Genomic DNA, 19,121 nt, shown 5'->3' with positions numbered 1-19,121 from the left:
TGTCTTGAAAGAATTCCCTCCTGCTCTTCCCATTTTCCTGAGAAGGAGGAGATGGGAACAGGGATCTCCAAGGCATTCTGCCCTTGCAGTATTCCTAACAGCACTCAGGTCTGGATTTTATTTGGGGATGGGAGATGGTATCATAAATAGGAAAAATGTCTGAGTCAATGACATAGGCAACTCCAATGAAGACACTCCTTTTCCCAATGCAGGTCAGTACCTGCAATTTATAGCCTCTGAGACTTAGCCTTGCACAATGAAAAATTAGGTGACTTTCCCAAGGTCACAAAACCTTCAGACCCAGAGCAGGGTCAGAAGTGTCTCCCTGCTCTGACATTCTGCATCCCCATCAGCTGCTGACTTCTCATACCCTATGCAAATATCAGCCCTGGACTTTCACCACCGAGCATATGGTGAGAACCAGGCTTTCCCCTACAACTTAGTGGTAAAGGTTCTTGGGCTAGGCTTTTACATTCCCCTTTTCTTTGTTTCTTCTATAGGCAATCAGTAGACATATACTGAAGAGTCCAATCTAATCAACATGATTGATTAAGCATCTACTCTGTTCAAGGCATCTAGGTAGTACAGTGGATGGAACCCTGACTCTGGAGTTGGGAAGACCTGAGTTCAAATCTGGCCTCAGATAATTTATTAGCTCTGTGACCCTGGGCAAGTCACTTCACCCTGTTTGCATCAGTTTCCTCATCTGTAAAATGAACTGGAGAAGGAAATGGCAAACTACTTAAGAATCTTTCCATGAAAACTCCAAATGGGGTCACCAAGAGCTAGACATGCCTGAACTGATTGAACAACAAAGGTGCTGGGCATTCAGCCAAGTCTGAGGATACAAAACCAAAACCAAAGCTTGTCTGCCTTCAAAAAGCTTATATTCCACTGAGACTACACAACATGGACACATATCCCTAGAACACAGGAAAATGGAAGGAGGGGAGAGCTTTGGAATCACAGAGGCCCCTGGGATGCTGAGAGAATGAAAAAGAAGGCAGGATCTTCTCTGATTTTCTTAGGATGTCAGCAGCTTCAACTCCTGAATTCAAGGCTTGGTGGAAATTCCAGCATCTCCTAAAATTCCCTAGGACGAGGATGTGGTAGAGGGATATCTCACTTTAGGCAGCTGTTAAAAGCACACAACCTTGGGAGGGGCCCTTCTTACCCCAAGATTCTATGATAATATGATTCTTCTCCCTCCCCACCCCACCCCCAAAAGGGTGATGGCCTCAGGCAAAAACTATAAGCTGCTCCCACATACCACCAGGGGAGCACAGAATTCTGCTGACTCCAGTTTGCCAAGAATCATTTTTTGTTTCCTGCTCACTCTGTGCATTGGACAGGGGGGGTGGGGGTTGAGGGAAGATAGCATCGAGGGAGTTGTGGCTTATGTGGAAATGCTGTTTTTTGCAGGTGGGTTGTCATCTTTTGTTAACCAAAAGCTGGTATTTTTCCCTTCCTTCTCGTCACCCCCAACCTGAGATGAAGAATTCCTATGAGAGCAGTTTGCATTTTTTCCTCGAGACAACAGCTCCATGCTTGGTTCCTGCCGAAAGGTGCTATGGTGAGAAATGAAGGGAACTCGTTCTTGAGATTTGTTGTCCTGAGCGGATCATTTGGACCACAGGTACAAAAGAGAAGAAGAGTTGGGGAACTTGGGGAAACACTCCTCTAGAGGGAAAGTAGTTTTTTAAAAAGCCAACTGTTTGTGGACATTCCCCTACAACAGGTGGGTCTAGGGAGGGCAGAGGTGGTAGGGGGCAGGCTGAGGGGCTTCAGGGGTGGGGAGAGCTTTAGCCTAAGAATACATGATTTTTCACTGTTTTCCCAAATGTTCCTTGAACCTAGGAGCTGGGAGGGACCCACAGAACTCAAAATATTAGAATTAAACAGAACTTCACACCAAAGAATGTCAGAGCTGGGAGAGATCTAGGAATTTAGAACAGATTAAAGAGTAGATTGGACAACATCTCGAAAGGGAAGCAGTGATTACAAAGGGCAGCTATGATACAACAAGAACAGGCAAGACCAGACTAGCCTTTTTTCAAGTTTTTTGGGGGGAATCTAACCTGACAGAAGAGGCGAATCCTGAAGATAGAGATTCCCTAGGGTTGTGATAATGCTCATGATAAAATAGCTCATATAATTCCTGGGAAGCGGATAGAGAAATATGGGCTTGATGGTAATACTATTACGTAGAGTGAGAATTGGTCAGAGAAACAGACTAAGAGTATTTAAAGTTTCATTGTCAAAGAGACAAGAAGTCTCCAAAGGAGGTTTCGCAGGGATCTGAACCTGGGTCTATGTTACTTAATAAATTTATTAATGACTTGAATGAAAGTAATGACGGCACACTCATCAGATTTTTCAAATGAACCAATGTTTGGAAGAATTGATGGCACCCTGAATGGGACTTAGAATAAAAAAAAGGTAGATAAATTAGAGCATTGGGTTAAATTTAATAAGATGAGATTCAATGGGGATGAATACAAAATCTTACTCTTGGGTCCAAAGAGTCAATTTCATAAGAACAAGATGGGAGAAGCACAGACAATGTTGTTTTTCCATCGTTTCAATAATGCTCAACTCTTTGTGACTGCAATGGTTAGCCATTTCTTTCTTCAGTTCTTTTTACAGATGAGGAAATTAAGGCAAACCAGGTGAAGTGACTTTCCCAGGTTCACACAGCTAGCAAGTGCCTGAGGCCAGATTTGAACTCAGTAAGACGAGTCTTACCAGTTCCAGGCTCTGTCCACTCTATGCCACCTAACCATCCCTATTTAGTAGCACAGTAGACTGCAGGATTTAGAGTCAGAAAGATAAAAGCTTAAACTGTACAACAGATACTTACAAGCCGTGTCCCTTAAGAGATGGATGGCTTTGGGCACGTCCTTGAACCTCCCTGTGTGACCTTGGATGAGTCTTAATCTTAATCTCTTGCGGTCTCAATTTTCTTTCTGTAAAATAGGGATAAAATATTATATAGCCTCTATCATATGGGGGGGTGAGGATCAAATGGGATAATACACAAATTGCTTTATAAAGCTTAAAGTACTATAGACATGCTAGTTACGATTCATGATTATGAGCACGATTATTTCTTTATTGTTTTCCCAGTTAGAATGAAGATCCTTGGGGTTGGCTAGATGGTGCAGTGAGTAAAGCACCAGTCCTGGAGTCAGGAGGACCCAAGTTCAGTTCCAGCCTCAGATACTTAACACCCACAAAAAAAAAAAACAAAACCTGGAAATTTAAACAAATTAACTTACCCAAATTACCTCAAAAAAGAAAAAAAAAAAAAAAAAAAAAAAGGATGAAGCTCCTTCAGAGCTTGCAGAATCCTTGGGGACTGTTCTATTTGCTTTGTCTATACCCTCAATACCTTCCACAGTGGCCAGCACAGAGAAGGCACTTTCATGAATGGTTGTTGATTGACTGATTAATTAAATACAGTGGAGGAGGGGAAGGACTCAAAATAGGGCCATAGGATCTTGGGCCAGAAGGACCCTAAGAGGTTGTTGAGTCAAAAGATCACATTGTCATGAGGTTATTGTTATAACCCACCCTTGAGAGTCTCCAGTTCAGAGGTTCTTAATCTGTGGTCTGTGAACTAAGAAAAAACTACTTTGACAACTGTATTTTAACATAATAGTTTTCTTTTATAATCCTATGCATTTTACGAACTTAAAAATGTTATCCTGAAAAAAGGGTCTTAGGCTTCTTCAGATTGATGAAGGGGACCAAATGGGTAAGAACTCCTGATCTGGTCCATCTCCATTTTAATGTTGAGAAAAAAACAGGAAGGTTCAAGGGCGTGTCCAAAGCCATCCATCTCTTAACAGACAGAGCTGATATTCAGTACACTCTCTTATTTTATACATGAGAAAACTGAGGCCCAGAGAAGGGGAAGGGCCACATCCAAGGTGGTGGGCACAGTGGGAGGTGGGGAGTAGAACTGGGAGTTGGGAAGGGGTGAGTGAGGATAGAAAAGAAGAATGCCCAAGAAGTCAGAAGAGAGAGACTGGAGGGCAGCTGGTTGGGGTCCCATGGAGCAGAACTGGTCACAGGGGCAAGAAACAGCCCTTTAATCAAGGTGATGTAGCCTTCAGCATGGCTCAGCAATTGGTTCCTATCGGTCAAGGCTCTAAAAGGCTGGGCAGGGCTCTTGTTGTTTCTGTTGTTGGCAATTGTAACAAAGGATATTCCAGCGGTTTCCTTATTAATTCATTCCTAGATGGGTCTCCTCGCTCTGTTCTGCCATGTGCATGCGCATACAGACACACCCGAGCACACGCGCGCACACACACATATTATTTGGATTAATACTGCATAATGCATAATTAATGAGACTGAATAAATATGCAGATTTGCAATCACAGGCTGACTGCTGTGGTCAGTTCCCTGAACGGGGGTGTAATTGATTGGATGCTTGTAATGACTGTATTTCACCAGGTTTCTTCTGTAGGCAGGTGCCCCTGACACCTCCAAATGAGGACCTCCACATCTGCTGGCTGCAAAGGAGGAAGACATGGTTCAGGCTTGGGCCCTAAATAGGAGAGTGCTAGGATCCCCTTTGTAAAAGCCTTCCCCTCGCAGCCTTCATTAGTCCAATCCCCTGCATTTCAGAAAACTGAGGTTACAAGAGGAGGATGCGTAATAGGGGATTTGACCAGAGGTCCTCAGGGGTCCTCAGACCACTAGAGCAAGGCCTGGGCTTTTGTTCTTTGCTCAGTCATCAGCCCAAGGAGTGACTGCTGGTTCAATTACTCTGCCTGAAAAATCTTCAGTGTCCTTGTCAGGAAAATAAGGGAACTGGAGGGGATATTCTCCAGTTAGGAACTGAGATGTTTATTTGTCAAATGAGTGGGGGGAGAGGCAGCATGGGAAGTATCTAGCACGAGCCTTCTAGGTTCTGAGTTTTAACATGCTGTCCAGCTTAGACATCCCCTGTTCTAAGGCCTCTCCCAGCTCTAACATCCCCTGTTCTAAGCTTCTCCCAGCTCAGACATCCCCTGTTTTAAGACCCCTCCCAGCTCTGATATCCCCTTTTCTAAGGCCCTGACACCCCCTGTTCTAAGCTCCTCCCAGCTCAAACATCCCCTGTTATAAGCTCCTCCTAGCTTAGACATCCCTTGTTCTAAGACTTCTCTCAGCTCAGACATCCCCTGTTCTAAGGTCCCTCCCAGCTCTGACATCCCCTTTTCTAAGGTCCCTCCCACTTCCAACATTCTTTGTGTTACTAAGCTCTTAGATTCTTGGTCACAAGTTCTCTTCCAATTCTGACCTGCTGCTCTCTTCTGAGACCACTCGTAGCTCTAACTTTTTGTAGCCCACAGTCCTCCCAGGTCTGCCATCCTGCGTTCTATGGTCATAAGTTCCTGATATTATTCTGGGTACTGTGGGACCATGAAGATGAGCTGGGCATAGCCCCTACCCTCATTGGGTTCAGGCCTTTAGTGTAGTCAATAAGGCACAATCCTAGACAGCCACCATACAAGGCAGAGAATCGCAAAGGCTAAGGAATCTAGAACAAAATCTTCATGAGTTTGGAGGAGGGAACATGTTTCTAGATTTGGAATGGAATGGAGTTTGGATTGAAGAAGAAAGCATGGCCTTTGGACAATGTGTGAGGAAGCATTGATGCTAGGCCTGGCTTTGCTTCTAACTCAATGGCTTTGGGCAAGTCCTTTACATTTCCTTATTGGTCCACTGAAGGCTCCGTTGGATGCTCTGAAATCCCTTGGAGCTCTCTTATGCCATACATCTCCATTGCCTTTCATCCCTTGGGCTGATCTCTCCATTTTGCATTCTGGGAATGGCTTCAACATGAACAGAGGCATCCATCCCCATGTGGTGGAAGGAGACCTGGACCTGGACAAAAGAGAGTCCTGGCTTACGTGCCTAACAAGGACATTTAATGAGCTGTGTGACTGTAAGCAAGTCAGCCAACCTTTCTGAACCCCATGGTGTCACTTGTAAAATCATGATCATAGTAGTTATTAATAAAACACTCACTTCACAACAACCCTCAAGATCACACCTAACGATTTTTGTGAGGACCAAACAAAATGATTTATGCAAAGCTCCATGCTGATTTTAAATTTTACAAAATATCAGTGATTATCATTATGGGGCATGTAGGTGGTAAAGTGGATAGAGTGCTAGGCTTGGAACCAGGAAGACTCTACTTCCTTGAATTCAACTTCATGAATTAAAATCCAGTCTCAGACACTTTCTAGCTGTGTGACCCTGCCCAAGTCACTTAACTTTGCCTCATTTTCCTCATCTGTGAAATGAGCTGGAGAAGGAAATGGCAAGCCACTCTAGCATCTTTGCCAGAAAAACAGAGTAACCAAATGGGGTCTCAAAGAGTCCAACACAACTGAAACAACCTAAAAACAATATCAACAACTCCACAAAGAAGATGATAACATACCATCCAAAAAATCCTTCTACACTTCTGTTTTGACACAGATCACATAATTCACTATATAAGCATCATTGTCCTCATGTAGTTCTTTGTTCTGAGTGGCAAATCAAAGTTTCTGAATATAGATCGTTAAAGAGTAAACTCTAACTCATCCTATCAATTCTTCAAACATTTCTGTGTTAAGTGAAGCAGGTTCCGCAATAGACATCTTGATGACATATCATGAAATCCTACAGACTGGTCAGGAACACAGTATTCATATCTTGGGCCACCTGAGTCATTTATTTCAACATAGAATCATACCATCCTTATGTAAGAACCCTAGGTCAGCCTATTAGCATCTTTGATCCAGTCTAGGACAGCTATTTGGAGCATGGAGTTGGCTTGAGTTCCAGGGTTAAAATTATATTCACAACAATGTATAGATTGAGAGCTGAGTAGGACTTTATAGCATCTAGTCCAACCATTTAGAGATCTGATGGCATGATGTGACTTGTCCAAGGTGACAAAGACTGAAAGGATAGCTGTGATTAGAAAATAGCTCTTCTGACTCCCAGTTCTCCCTCAGATTTATTCTTAAATACAAGATAATGCTATGGTGCACAGTGATCATTTCCCCATCCGCTTCTCCATTTCTGTTGGTGTTGTTATGGTGCTGACTCTTAGTAATAGAAGATGAACCAGTGGGCCTTCAGCATGACCGAGTTCTATGGCTGAAAAGCTATGCAGAAATCGTGATGGCTGGAAATTAAGAAAACTCAATAGATAAGCAAAAGGGAGGAACTCAAAGAAAATGTAACCACTATACTTCATTACAGTGTTTCCTGTGATGTAAGGAATAATCTTAAAGTTAAAAATAATCTTAGCTACCATCTAGTCCATTACATATGGGAGAGGAGGAGAAAGGGAAGAATATTTATTCCACAAGAGGAAGCAAAACTTTGCTTGAAGAGTTCCAATGAGGGGACCCACTCTACATCCAAAGGCAATCTCAGTTACTTCTAGGCTATAGTGATCCTGGTATTATTCCTTAAGGACCCTACCCATCCTCTGTTACTTACCCACGATCTTTCCCACAAATCTTTTTTTAAAAAAAATCTAGGTTGGTTGGTGAGTTCCTTTGTGTAGTCACATGATCTATCCAGATAATTCCTATAGACCTTCTATATAGAACTTCATTATATGTGTTTCTCTATAGACCTTCATTTTATATGTTCTATATAGATATTTATTATATGTGTTTCCTTTTCTATCTCCAAAATCTGATTCTTAAGAACTCTCTTATCCCTACTGGAATTACTTTCACCATAGAGTTTTTGTTAATGGGATCTATCATTCCTGGTAACCTCTTGAAATCCACTCTCTCCAAATCTAGAAGTCTAGGGTTAATGTTGCACTCTGTCCAGTTTTTCTCTCCTCTATTACCAACTTTAGGAGATATAATCCATTTCCTATCCCTGTCCCAGTGGTCTGTAGTCTATTCTAGTATAGTCTACATTGTTACAACAAAATTCCTTTTGTTTTTCCTTTTATTGCTCTTTACCCAAATACTCTCTACCATATTTTCCCCTCTGGTTGCTGGATTTTTGTCATTTAACTACAACTTTTTCATATGCGATATATTTTAACCTTCTTTTCAATAAGTTATACCCACCCAGAGCCATATTTGAATCACTTTTCATCATCCCAAATCTTAATAATATATATCTGGCCAAATTTTCTTCTCTGTGACAAAACTTAGTGCATCTTGTTTATTACAGGAAGTCATTATCTCTTGGTAAATATAATTTCACACTTCAGGAAGGCATTTATTAAGCAGCGACACTTTTATTTTGAGGTCCTGGGGGAGTAAAAAGATGAAGTAAATCCCTTTATTTCTCTGTGGAGTCTGTGGAGGAATATTGAAGACAAGTTTGTACCACCTTGGTCTTCATTCCATAATAAAGGAAAATGGGCCTAAGAGAGACAAGTCAAATCTTGCTGTGATATCTATCACCACAACAAAATTTTATACTGAGGTTAAGGCCCATAATTTTAGGGCAATATTTTAGATAGTACAATTCCAAGATGACATGATAATTTCCACCTATAGAGAACTTATTCACTCTTCTTCTGACACTTCTCCCCCTATTCTCTCACTAATAATCCATTTGAGTAATCTAACTTAGGTTAAAGAACATCCACTCTTGGCCCTGACTATCTGGTCATGGTAAATCAATAAAAGTTATCAGAGAAGGGGTGGCTAGGTGGTACAGTGAATAGAACACTGGCCCTGGACTCAGGAGGACCTGAGTTCAAATTAGGCCTCAGACACTTAATACACTTACTAGCTGTGTGACCTTGGGCAAGTCACTTAACCCCAATTGCCTTCCAAAAAGCAAAATTTAAAAAACAGAAAGTAAAAAAATAAAATGAAAAAGTTATCAGAGAAGAAGAAATTCCTACTTTAGTCAGGGTTGGTCTCATGGCAAAAGGATGGATGGATGTGAAGGCAAAGGCTCTGAACTGGAAACTCTGCCATTTACTCTTTGAATGATATTGAAGAAGTCACTTCTACTCTGGGCTCTCAATTGTCTCATCTGTAAAATGAGAATTTGGAAGAGATGGAAGAATTTTTAAGCTCTGAATCTATGGTTGCATCTGATGGCAAGAATATATTCGGTACTTTAAGGGTTGCAAAGCACGTCACAAACATGAGCTCACATTATATTCACAACAACCTGGTAGGAAGATGTCTGGTGCATAGACAATGCCAGAGGTGGGAAACCTGTGTATTCACAGGGGTCACCAACAAAAGTCAACAACCCAAACCCAAACTCCATAAAACAACAACACACATTTCTACCACACTTTCTGATTTGCAGAGCAATTGTCAATATTTTCATTTTACCGTGGGGGACCCTGAGGTTCTAAAAGGCAAAGGGACTTGCCAGAAGGTTGGCTACACACCTGATACGTTTCTGAGATGGGTTTTACAGTCAGGTCTTCTGGCTTCATATCTAGTGACTCACTTTTCATTCCCATTTTTGACTTCATTCATCTAGGTTTGCCTAAACTTTGCTAGGATACAGAAATATATGATTATTTCAATGGATTCAGCATCTACTGTGATCTCATCAACGTTTCTGAATCCTCCCATCAATTAACCAATAAATATTTATTAAATGGTAGCTATGTGCTGTGGTAGGGGTTGAAGTCACAAAGACAAAGATAAAATGGTTTCCTGCTCTCTAGGAGGGGGATGATTCTAATGAGGGAGGGGCAGATGAAGAACTGTGACTATAGGCATAGTAGATATGGATTTGAGAATGACAGCATTATAGGTTTTGATCACCATGTTACACCAAACCAAAAATGGATTCATAACCTGAATAATGAAGGTTATGCCACAAAAAAATATCTGAAGAAAACTAGATTAAGTACCTTGTACAACTATGATAAGGGGCTGAATCAAATAAGGGATGATGGTGAATACAGAAGACAAAATAATGTCAGGTACCTTAGGTTGAAAGCCTTTTGCACTGAAAAAGAAATTATGCAGCAAGGATAAGAAGGAAAGAGATTGGCTGGGAAAAAAACAATCTTTTTAACTATATATTTGATAAGGATCTGATATCCCAGATATATGGATATTGAAACAAATATAGCACTAAAGTATTAATATAATACCATAGTATTAATGCCAAAAGAAGTAGATCAAGTGCTATTCTTCATTTGATTAGTGATCAAAGGATATGAACAGTTCTCAAAAAGAAACTTGAGAATACCATAATAATCATATGAAAAATACTTCAAATTATTATTAATAAGAGGTTTCAGTTCTTACCCAGTCAATTGGCAAAGATAACAAATGATGACAATAGTCATTGTTGCAGGGGCTGTGGAAAACTGGGCACACTAACATTCTATTAGTGAAGCTTTGGATTGGTCCAATCACTCTGGAAAGCAATTTATAATTCTGAGAAGAAAGTGACTAAGGTGTCTATAGGCCTTAGAATGACCAAACTTGGTCCCATTGAAAAGACAGGAGAAGATTCCTTCACCTCTTCAACAGGGTGGAAGACTCTGGTGTGGAACACTACCTATACTGTCCAATTTTTTCAACTTATGGGTAATTTGGTGGAACTTTTTTTTTTACTCTTTGCTATAAAGGATTATAGTCTGAGAAGGCTGGTAAGTGTACATTGGTGTAAAACAGTGATTCAACATAATTTTTTTTAAAGCAGAGGAATATGAAACAAGACTGGAAAGGGAGGTTGGAGACAGATTGCGGGGAGCCTTCAATAATAAATTAAGGTATTTGCATTTAAGTCCAGAGAAAATGGGGAGTTGGTGGGTGACATGATCTATCCAGGGCTGAGGAGCCTGTGGCCTTGAGACCACACTTGGCCTTCTAGGTCCTTGGGTGTAGCCTTTTGACCTAGTCCGAGTCTTACAGAACAAATCATTTTATTAAGCGGATGTGTTCTGTGAAGTTTGGATTCAGTCAAAGGGCCTCACTTAAGGACCCAGAGGGCCACATGTGTCCTCGAGGCTGCAGGTTCCCCACCCCTGATCCATCCTGTGCCTGTGGAAGGTGATTTTTGACAGTTGGGGGGAAATAGCTGTGGATGATGACAGTGGATGCTTTGGGTGTGCATAGAGTGTGGACTGGGTGTGCCTGGGTGTGTCAGTATCCTAGTCTAAGATTCTAGCATCCTGAATCATACCTTCCATGGACATTCAAAGGAAGGAGTCAATTCAATGAGGGGGAAAAAGGACAGTAACAAACCTGGCTTTTTTGCTTTGTGGACCAGACGACTGGCCACTTGGTGGAATTTTTTGACTTTTCAGCTCGCTCTAAAATTTCGAGTGTGAGGTAAACTACATGGAGTTCCTTCCCTGGCAAAGCCTCCATCCCTCCCCTCGAAATTAATTGAGTGAGAGGAAGTGGCCTCAGTGACCTGAGGCAGGACAAGCTAATATCTGCAGGGAGCACAGCTGAAGTTGCCTGTCTGTCCAGTCAGATCCTACACGGTGTTGGGCAGGTGGGGGGAGCATGGATAATGAATGCACTGGTTACATTAATAGCTCCTTTGGAGACATCCCAGAGACACCTCACCTCAAACCTCTGCCTCCCCCAAGGCTAGATAGGAAGAGGAAACAGCATGAAAGGCATCCTGGAGGTGATGGGGCCTATTGAGGGGCTGGAAAAAAGGAGGGGGCTTCATTTTGTAGATATTTACCTTCCTGAAGCCCACAAGCAGGGGGACCTGCATCCCCAACCTCCTGGTCCCAGTCTCCAGACATTCTTGTTTATGAAAACTGCTTTCTTTATAAACCCTGAGAACAGAGCTGGTAAAGATAACTGAATCTCAGAAAATCATAGATTGTCAGAGGTGGAAAAGATTCTAGAATCACCGGCATACGATGTCAGAGCTGGAGGGTAGAGGGTCAAGAAGAGGGGATGTCAGGGCTGGGAGGGGCCTTGGAACAGGGGATGTCAGGGCTGGGAGGGGCCTTGGAACAGGGAGATGGGAGGAGGTTCATTGACATAGACTATTTAAGCTGTAAAAGGATGTTTGTGACCCTATAGAAAAACCTCCCTTAATAGAGCAGGGAAGTCTGGCCTGGGTGTGGAAATGACTTGCTCAGGGTCACACAGCTCACAAGGCCCTTTCTTCTTAATCCTTCCTGGCCCTCCCAGCCGGCTTCTAGACAAGAGCTTTTCATTTCATTTCGACAGAGATGAGATTTCAGCACACCAGAGGATGCCAACCAGTGTTTCTGATCCCATGGTCGGCTTCCTTGTTCTGTCCTTCGCATCTTTGAATCAGAAAAGGGACAGAAGACAGGATTGAAGTAATTGATGGCTCCATATAAATAATAAATCAATAACCGTGGGTGAGTTGCACGCCTCCATTCAAACTGGATTTAAAACCAGAAATTAAATATAGAACAAAAGGAGACTCTAAAGAAAAATACAAAAAAACAGCAGGAGAGCTTTTCTTGTCATTTCCTGCCTTTTAAATCAAAACCACCCTCTGGTGGAAATCAGAGGAGGCCAGTGAAGATGTTGGGCCTTCGCTGGGTGGCCAGTGGGGGAGGTCTTCATGCAGAGATGTGCTCAGCTGTGAGCCAACCTTTTAAAGATTGGTATATAGGGAGATGGGATGGTACAGTGGGCCAGAGAAAACCAGTGGCTCAGAGGCCCCGGGTTCAAATCCCATTGCTCATGTTAACCACCTGTGAAACTTTGGGAAAGTCATTAATTTTCCCAGATCTGTTTCCTCCTCTATACAAGGAGGGGGTTAGACTGACTAGATGACTTCTCAGACCTTTTCCAGCCTTAACTCTATAAATCTATGACTTGTGTGATGCTGGTGAAATTGATTTAACTCCTTGGGTCTTGGTAAAATTAGGGGTCCCACTCTGAGGCCCCTGGCAGCTCTAAATACAAGTAGTGAAATCCCCAAGATTTGTGAGGGCTAGGGGTTCTTAAAGTCAACTGAGTCTGGAAGACTCAGGTGACCCTCTGAACCCCCTCAGAAGGGCATGCACGGGCTTTGGAATCCCTCTGCTGGGAGTGGGGATGGACATTCACTGATCCATTGACACTCTCCAATTGGAGGTCTCTGGATTTAGGGAGTGGGGCTCAGAGGTGAGGAGCTCTCTGGGGCCTAAATCTCACATAACCTCAACTCCAAGGCACCGGGCTCTACCCAGCACAGCAACCAGCTGCAGACCTCGGCTTTCCTCCTCAAGAACAACAGGAGAGGAAGAAGGCAAGGAGAAGGGAAGGAATGAGCCTGATACACTTCTAAGACATTGGCTATTCCTAGAAAGAGGGGGGTAGAGTAGGGGTCATGAGGCTCATCAGTGTCCAGACACAGGACTCAGACTAGGTCTACCTGAATCACAGAGTGTCAGAATGTCACACGTGTGGAAATGACCTTTGTTCATCAAACATGGAATGTCACACGTGTACGGGACCTTTAGATGTAGAACATAGAATGTTACATGTGGGTAGACCTTTAGACATGAAACATGGAACATGGAATATCACATGTGGAAGGGACCTTTGGACATCAAACATGAAATATCACACATGGATGGGACCTCTGGACATCAAACACGGAATGTAACATGTGGAAGGGAACTTTGGGCATGAAACATGGAATGTCATGCATGGAAGGAACCTTTGGACACCAGACACAGAATGTCACATGTGGAAGAGACCTTTGGACAGCAAACATGGAATGTCACATGTGGAAGGGACCTTTGAATGTAGAACATAAAATGTTAATGTGGATAGACCTTTAGACATAGAATGTAGAACATCACACATGGATGGGACCTCTGGACATCAGACACAGAATGTCACATGTGGAAGTAACCTTTGGACATCAAACACAGAACGTTACATGTGGAAGGGACCTTTGGGCATGAAACATGGAATGTCATACATGGAAGTAAACTTTGGACATCAAACACAGAATGTCACATGTGGATGGGACCTTTGAATGTAGAACATAGAATGTTACATGTGGATAGACTTTTAGACATAGAACGTAGAGCATCACACATGGATGGGACCTTTAGACATCAAACACAGAACGTTACATGTGGAAGGGACCTTTGGACATCAAACACAATGTTACATGTGGAAGGGAACTTTGGGCATGAAACATGGAATGTCATACATGGAAGGGAACTTTGGACATCAAACACGGAATGTCACACGTGGATGGGAAGTCTGGACATCAGAAACAGAATGTAACATGTGGAAGGGACCTTTGGGCATGAAACATGGAATGTCATACATGGAAGGAATCTTTGGACATCAGACACAGCATGTCACAAGTGGAAGGAACCTTTGGACACCAGACACAGAATGTCACACGTGGATGGGACCTCTGGACATCAGACAGAATGTCACTCATGGAAGGAACTTTCCAACAGAGGACATCAGAGCTGGAAATCAGCCTGGATCATGCTCTCCAACACATTCCTTTCACCAGTGATTCCTGCAGAGAAGGGCTATGACTTGCCCAAGGTCACACAGCAAATACACTGGACAGAGTTCAGACTGGCAGTCTGGTCTCCTAGTTCCTAATACCCCTCTTACTCCCCAAAGCCCTCTATCTGCTCCAGCAGTGGTGGGCTGGCCAAGAGGAGGAAGCAGGCCTTGGGTGGGGTGGCCACCCGTGGGGAGGGGGACGAGGGGAATGCTGTGATGAAGACACAACACGGGAGATGAAGCGCCAGGATGGGCGACTTTAATTGCTTTCTCTCTTATTGATAGGCAAACTGGTTTTCAGGATGCAAATTGCTCTATAAATAACGGTAAAACAACCCCAGCAGACAATTGGCGGCTTTGTTAGAGGCAGAGCAGAAAGAAAATTAAATCAAGACAAAGTGTCCCTAATTCAATCCCGCACACCCCAGCCCCAGCAATGGGTGGAGGCAGAGTAAAGCTGGGACCAGCAGAATGGGCAGGGGAGTCACCATCACAGCAGGAAGGGAGTAGCCAGTCATGGGGGAGTGTGGGGCCCGCAAGAACCACTGGGGTGTTCAAAGACAGTTTGGGAGCTGACCATAAGATAAGGAGGAATGTCTGCTCACAAGGAGGAACATAAGACTCACTGCTACAGCAACCTGACTCCCTATTCAATTGCTGGTTTAACAGAGTGACCCTTAGAACAGGGGATGCCAGAACTGAGAGGGCTCTTAGAACAAGGGATGTCAGAGCCAGGAGGGCTCTTAGAACAAGGGATGTCAGAGCTGGAAGGGCTCTTAGAATAGGGAATTGTCAGAGCTGGAAGAAGTTCTAACTTAAAGGAAACAGAAAGGTAGAGCTGAGATGAATCTTACAGTTTAGTACGATAACACTGAGAGGGGCGTGAAGTATCATATAGTCCATCAATGTAGAAAATGAGGCAGGATCCTTCAAACTGGAGAACCCAGCAAGTTTCTGAGACTTAGTAGGAAGGTTTGGATAGGAGAGATTTGAAAGGCTCAGGAGGACACTGTGTAGGAACAAACTTGGAGTAGGAAAAGCGTCTCCTGATCCAGAACTAGCAGGTGGGTCCCTACCCAAATTGGGCAACCAGGCAAACAGTGCCATTAGGCCCTTGGGACAAGGGTGGGTTATCTCCTTTCTCCACTTCCCATTCCTCAGCAGAGACAGCCTCCCTGGTTTAGGTAGATGAGGGCAACAAGCAGTGACCAGTTCCCAGGGTGAGGCAGGCTTTCATGAAGGCTGGGGACACATATTGGGAATGGCCTCCAAGTACTAACCGTTTATAGATGCCTGGTCTTGTCCTGTGACAGAGAGGGAAGATTAGGGCCAATTGGTTGTGCTACAAGAAGGCACAATCTGTCTTATTATAGAAATCACTTAAAGTGGAGAGGAGATGGCTTTCTCAAGGGAGAGGCAGACCAGAATCCCTAAGGTGCCTCCGGTCCAAGATCTGAACATTTTATGTTAGTAATAATTTACATCCAAATTAAAATGTAAAGTTTCCTATTTGTGTATGCATGGCAAATGCATATACACATGTACATGTACAATGTATATGTGCATACAACACATACCTGTACATGTACACATACATGCAGTCATATAGAAACTACAAGCATACATGTGTATACACATATAAAAATTAATGTGTATGCGTGTATATATGCGAATGCATATGTATGTATATATATATGAAAAACAATTGATTTAGAGCTGAAAGATCCCTGAGAGATAATCTAGTCCAGCCCTCTCATTTTACAGATAAGGAGACCGAGGCACAGACTGGTTAAGTGACTTGCCCAGGGTCACATAGCTCCTACGTGCCTGAAGCTGAATTTGAACTCAGGTCCTCCTGACTCTAAGACCAGTGTTCTATCCAGTGCACCACCTAGCTGCCCCAAGAGTTGGGAAAACCTGAATTCAAATCTGACCTCTGTCACTCACTAGCTGTATGACCCTAGACAAGTCACTTCACCTCTGTTCACGTCTGTTTCCTCAGCTGTATAATAGGATAATAATAAACCCTACCTCCTCGGGGTTTTGGGAGGAACAAATGAGATAATCACTGTAGAGCACTTAGCACAGTGCCTGGGACATGAGGCTCTTTCCCTTCAGGGAGTTTTCATTCTAACGGGGGCACCATAATACATAGAAATAGATAAGTCAATACAAGACTCTTTAAGGAGGGAGAAGGCATTTGCTAGTAGGGGACTTACAACACAATATCTACAGGAAAGTGCCTCAGTTCTAGGAATAGGGGAGAGTATGTGTAAACTTTTGGTGGTAGGAAATGTAATGCTGAGTTTAGGGAGGGACATGTGGCCTGGAAAGGGCCTCGAACCCTGTAAAACATTAGAAAAGTCACTTTCCCCCTCTCTTTGCCTGGGTTTCCCTATACGTAAAATGAGAGGAAAGAATAGATGGGCACAGAATCCCAGACTCTCTGACCTCCAAGACTGTTGTAACTTTGGGACTTCAGTTTCCTCCTTTGTTAAGTGAGGGCATGATGTTAGGATTGCTGGAAAGTCCTGTCTGGTTCTAAATCCTAGTATTCTGTGAGAAGCGAAGATGAGGAGAGGAGACAGGGGAGGCCAGGCAGGAGGGGGTGAAGGGAGGGAGAGAGGCCCTGAGGAAGCCGAGCCACCTACAGGAAAATGAGCTTTGGGGGGGGGGAAGTGAAGTCACCCAGACAGATTTCAAAGCATGCACTGTCGTAAATAAATAAAGAAATGAGAGGAACTTTTTAAAAGCACTCTAAAATACTCCTGTGGGGCTGAGGAAAATGTCTTCAGTTTCTAATATTTTGAAAGATTCTAACTCAGTGACAAAATAATGCGCTTCTATTTTCCTGGCAGTGATGAATTTGGCACCATTCAGGTTCTCCCTCCTTCTCGCTCTCCCTCCCTTCTTTCCCTGTGGATGATTTTATCCCTTCTTTCAGGGCAACCAGGGATCCTGAGACAACAGTCATATAAGATCACAGAGCTGGAGCTTACCCCAGAGGTGATCTAATCCAACCACCTCAGTTAAAGTTGGGGAAAATGAGGCCCAGAGGGTTTGTGACTTGACCAAGGTCACATAGTTGGGATTGGAACTGAGGTCCAATCATATCCCCATTGTCCTGCTGAGTGAGAAGCAGCAAATAGAATATGGAATAAACAGTTAGCCTGGGGAGCCTAGGTGGTGCCGTAGTGCCCAAAGCACTGGGCCTGGAGTCAGGAAGACCTGAGTTCAGATCCAGCCTCAAATACTTACTAAGTGTGTGCCCCTGAGCAAATCACTTTTGACCTCAGTTTGCTGCATCTGTAAAATGGGGGTAATAATGGCACCTATCTGGCAGGGTTGTTGTGAGGATCAAATAAGATGGGGACTGTAGAGCTGTTGGTCCAGTGCCCAGAACATGGCAGGTGCTATATGACCATCATTATTATCAATACTCTGTTCTTGGATGACGTCTCCAGGGGAGTGCTGGGGCTCAGCTCCACTCCGAGGCAAAGGCAAACTGCTAAGCATCTGTCCTCCTTCATGAGTGAACAATGATAATGTTTGATGATTTAAAGTTTCCAAATCACTTTCTACAACATTCTTTCAGGCTCTCCTCATAAATGCTCTGGGAAATCAGCGGGAGGAAATATTCCCATTTGACATATGGTGAAACTGAGACCCAGAGGAAGAAAGATTCTTGCCCAAGGTCAAGTAGCTCTTCAATAAAAGTCAGAGACTGTACTTGAGGTGTCCTAAAGGCTGGCCCAGGGCTCTCTCTGCCACACCAGACTGCCTGTCAAAGCCAAACTGCCCATATGACTGTCTGAGCAACCATTCATCCCTTTTACCAGTCTGCCTGCAGCTGGGAGCCCAGAGTGAGAGAGGAAGAGAGGAAGCACAAGAAGCTAGAAGGGGACCCACTGGTCTTTCCTGACCCCATTCTCCCTCCAGGATCATCATCCCTGAAGCCCCCACTCACACATCTCCATGGACCCAGCCCACACTGTCCCTCCTCCTCCTCCACTTCCATCTGTCCAGGAGAGGCCAGCACCTGACTGCCAACTATCTGAATGGAGAAGCTCTGGGAGAGTCAAGGGAACCATGGAGGGCTGGACAGGGAGAAAGAAGAGATTCTAGTTCAAAACTGCTGGCTCACGGTGTGACCTTGGGAAAGTCATGTCTCTTCTCTGCTCCTCAATTTCCTCATATGTAAAATGTGGGAAGTGAACAATAATCTATAGGGCCCTCACAGCTCTGACCTTTTATTTTTTTTTTTAAGCAATCAGTGTTAAGTAACTTGCTCAAGGTTACATGGCCAGTTATTTCTGGGTGTGGTGCTGAGTATCTGAGCCCGGATTCGATCTCCAGGTCATCCCAACACTGGAGCCGGTGCTCCTACTCGCTGAGCCACCTGGCCGCCCCGACCTTCTATTTTCTAGGTACTAAAGTTCCTTCTAAATTGTAACAGCCCAGACCTGATAATATGTGTTCTATGTACTCCAGATGACGTCTTCTGTAAGATGCAGAGAGGAGGAGGGAGAAGAGGAGGAGGAGGGAGGAGAGGAAGAGGGCAGAGGAGGAAAAAAGATGAGGTGGAGGAAGAAGGGAGAGAAGGAAGAGGAGGAGGAAAAGAGGAAGAAGAGGAGGAGGGAGAGGAAGGGGAGGAGGAAGAAGAGAGGAAGCAGAAGAGGAGGA

At 43.7% G+C, this 19,121-nt stretch overlaps 1 long non-coding RNA gene across 1 annotated transcript; it reads left to right on the top strand.

The window, feature by feature from the left end:
• The first annotated feature begins 1,226 nt into the window (after nt 1–1,226).
• Nucleotides 1,227–18,891, top strand: LOC138156164 (uncharacterized). The gene is made up of 2 exons (XR_011167092.1): nt 1,227–1,636; nt 18,034–18,891. It is a non-coding gene; the product is annotated as an uncharacterized lncRNA (long non-coding RNA).
• Nucleotides 18,892–19,121: the final 230 nt, after the last annotated feature.

The sequence above is a fragment of the Petaurus breviceps genome, unplaced genomic scaffold (assembly GCF_028583685.1).
Source record: "Petaurus breviceps papuanus isolate PSGF00001 unplaced genomic scaffold, PetGlider_PUasm1.0 99, whole genome shotgun sequence".
Taxonomy (NCBI): Eukaryota; Metazoa; Chordata; class Mammalia; order Diprotodontia; family Petauridae; genus Petaurus; species Petaurus breviceps.
The sequence above is the reverse complement of the archived record's forward strand: the minus strand, read 5'-3'. Positions and strand labels throughout refer to the sequence as shown.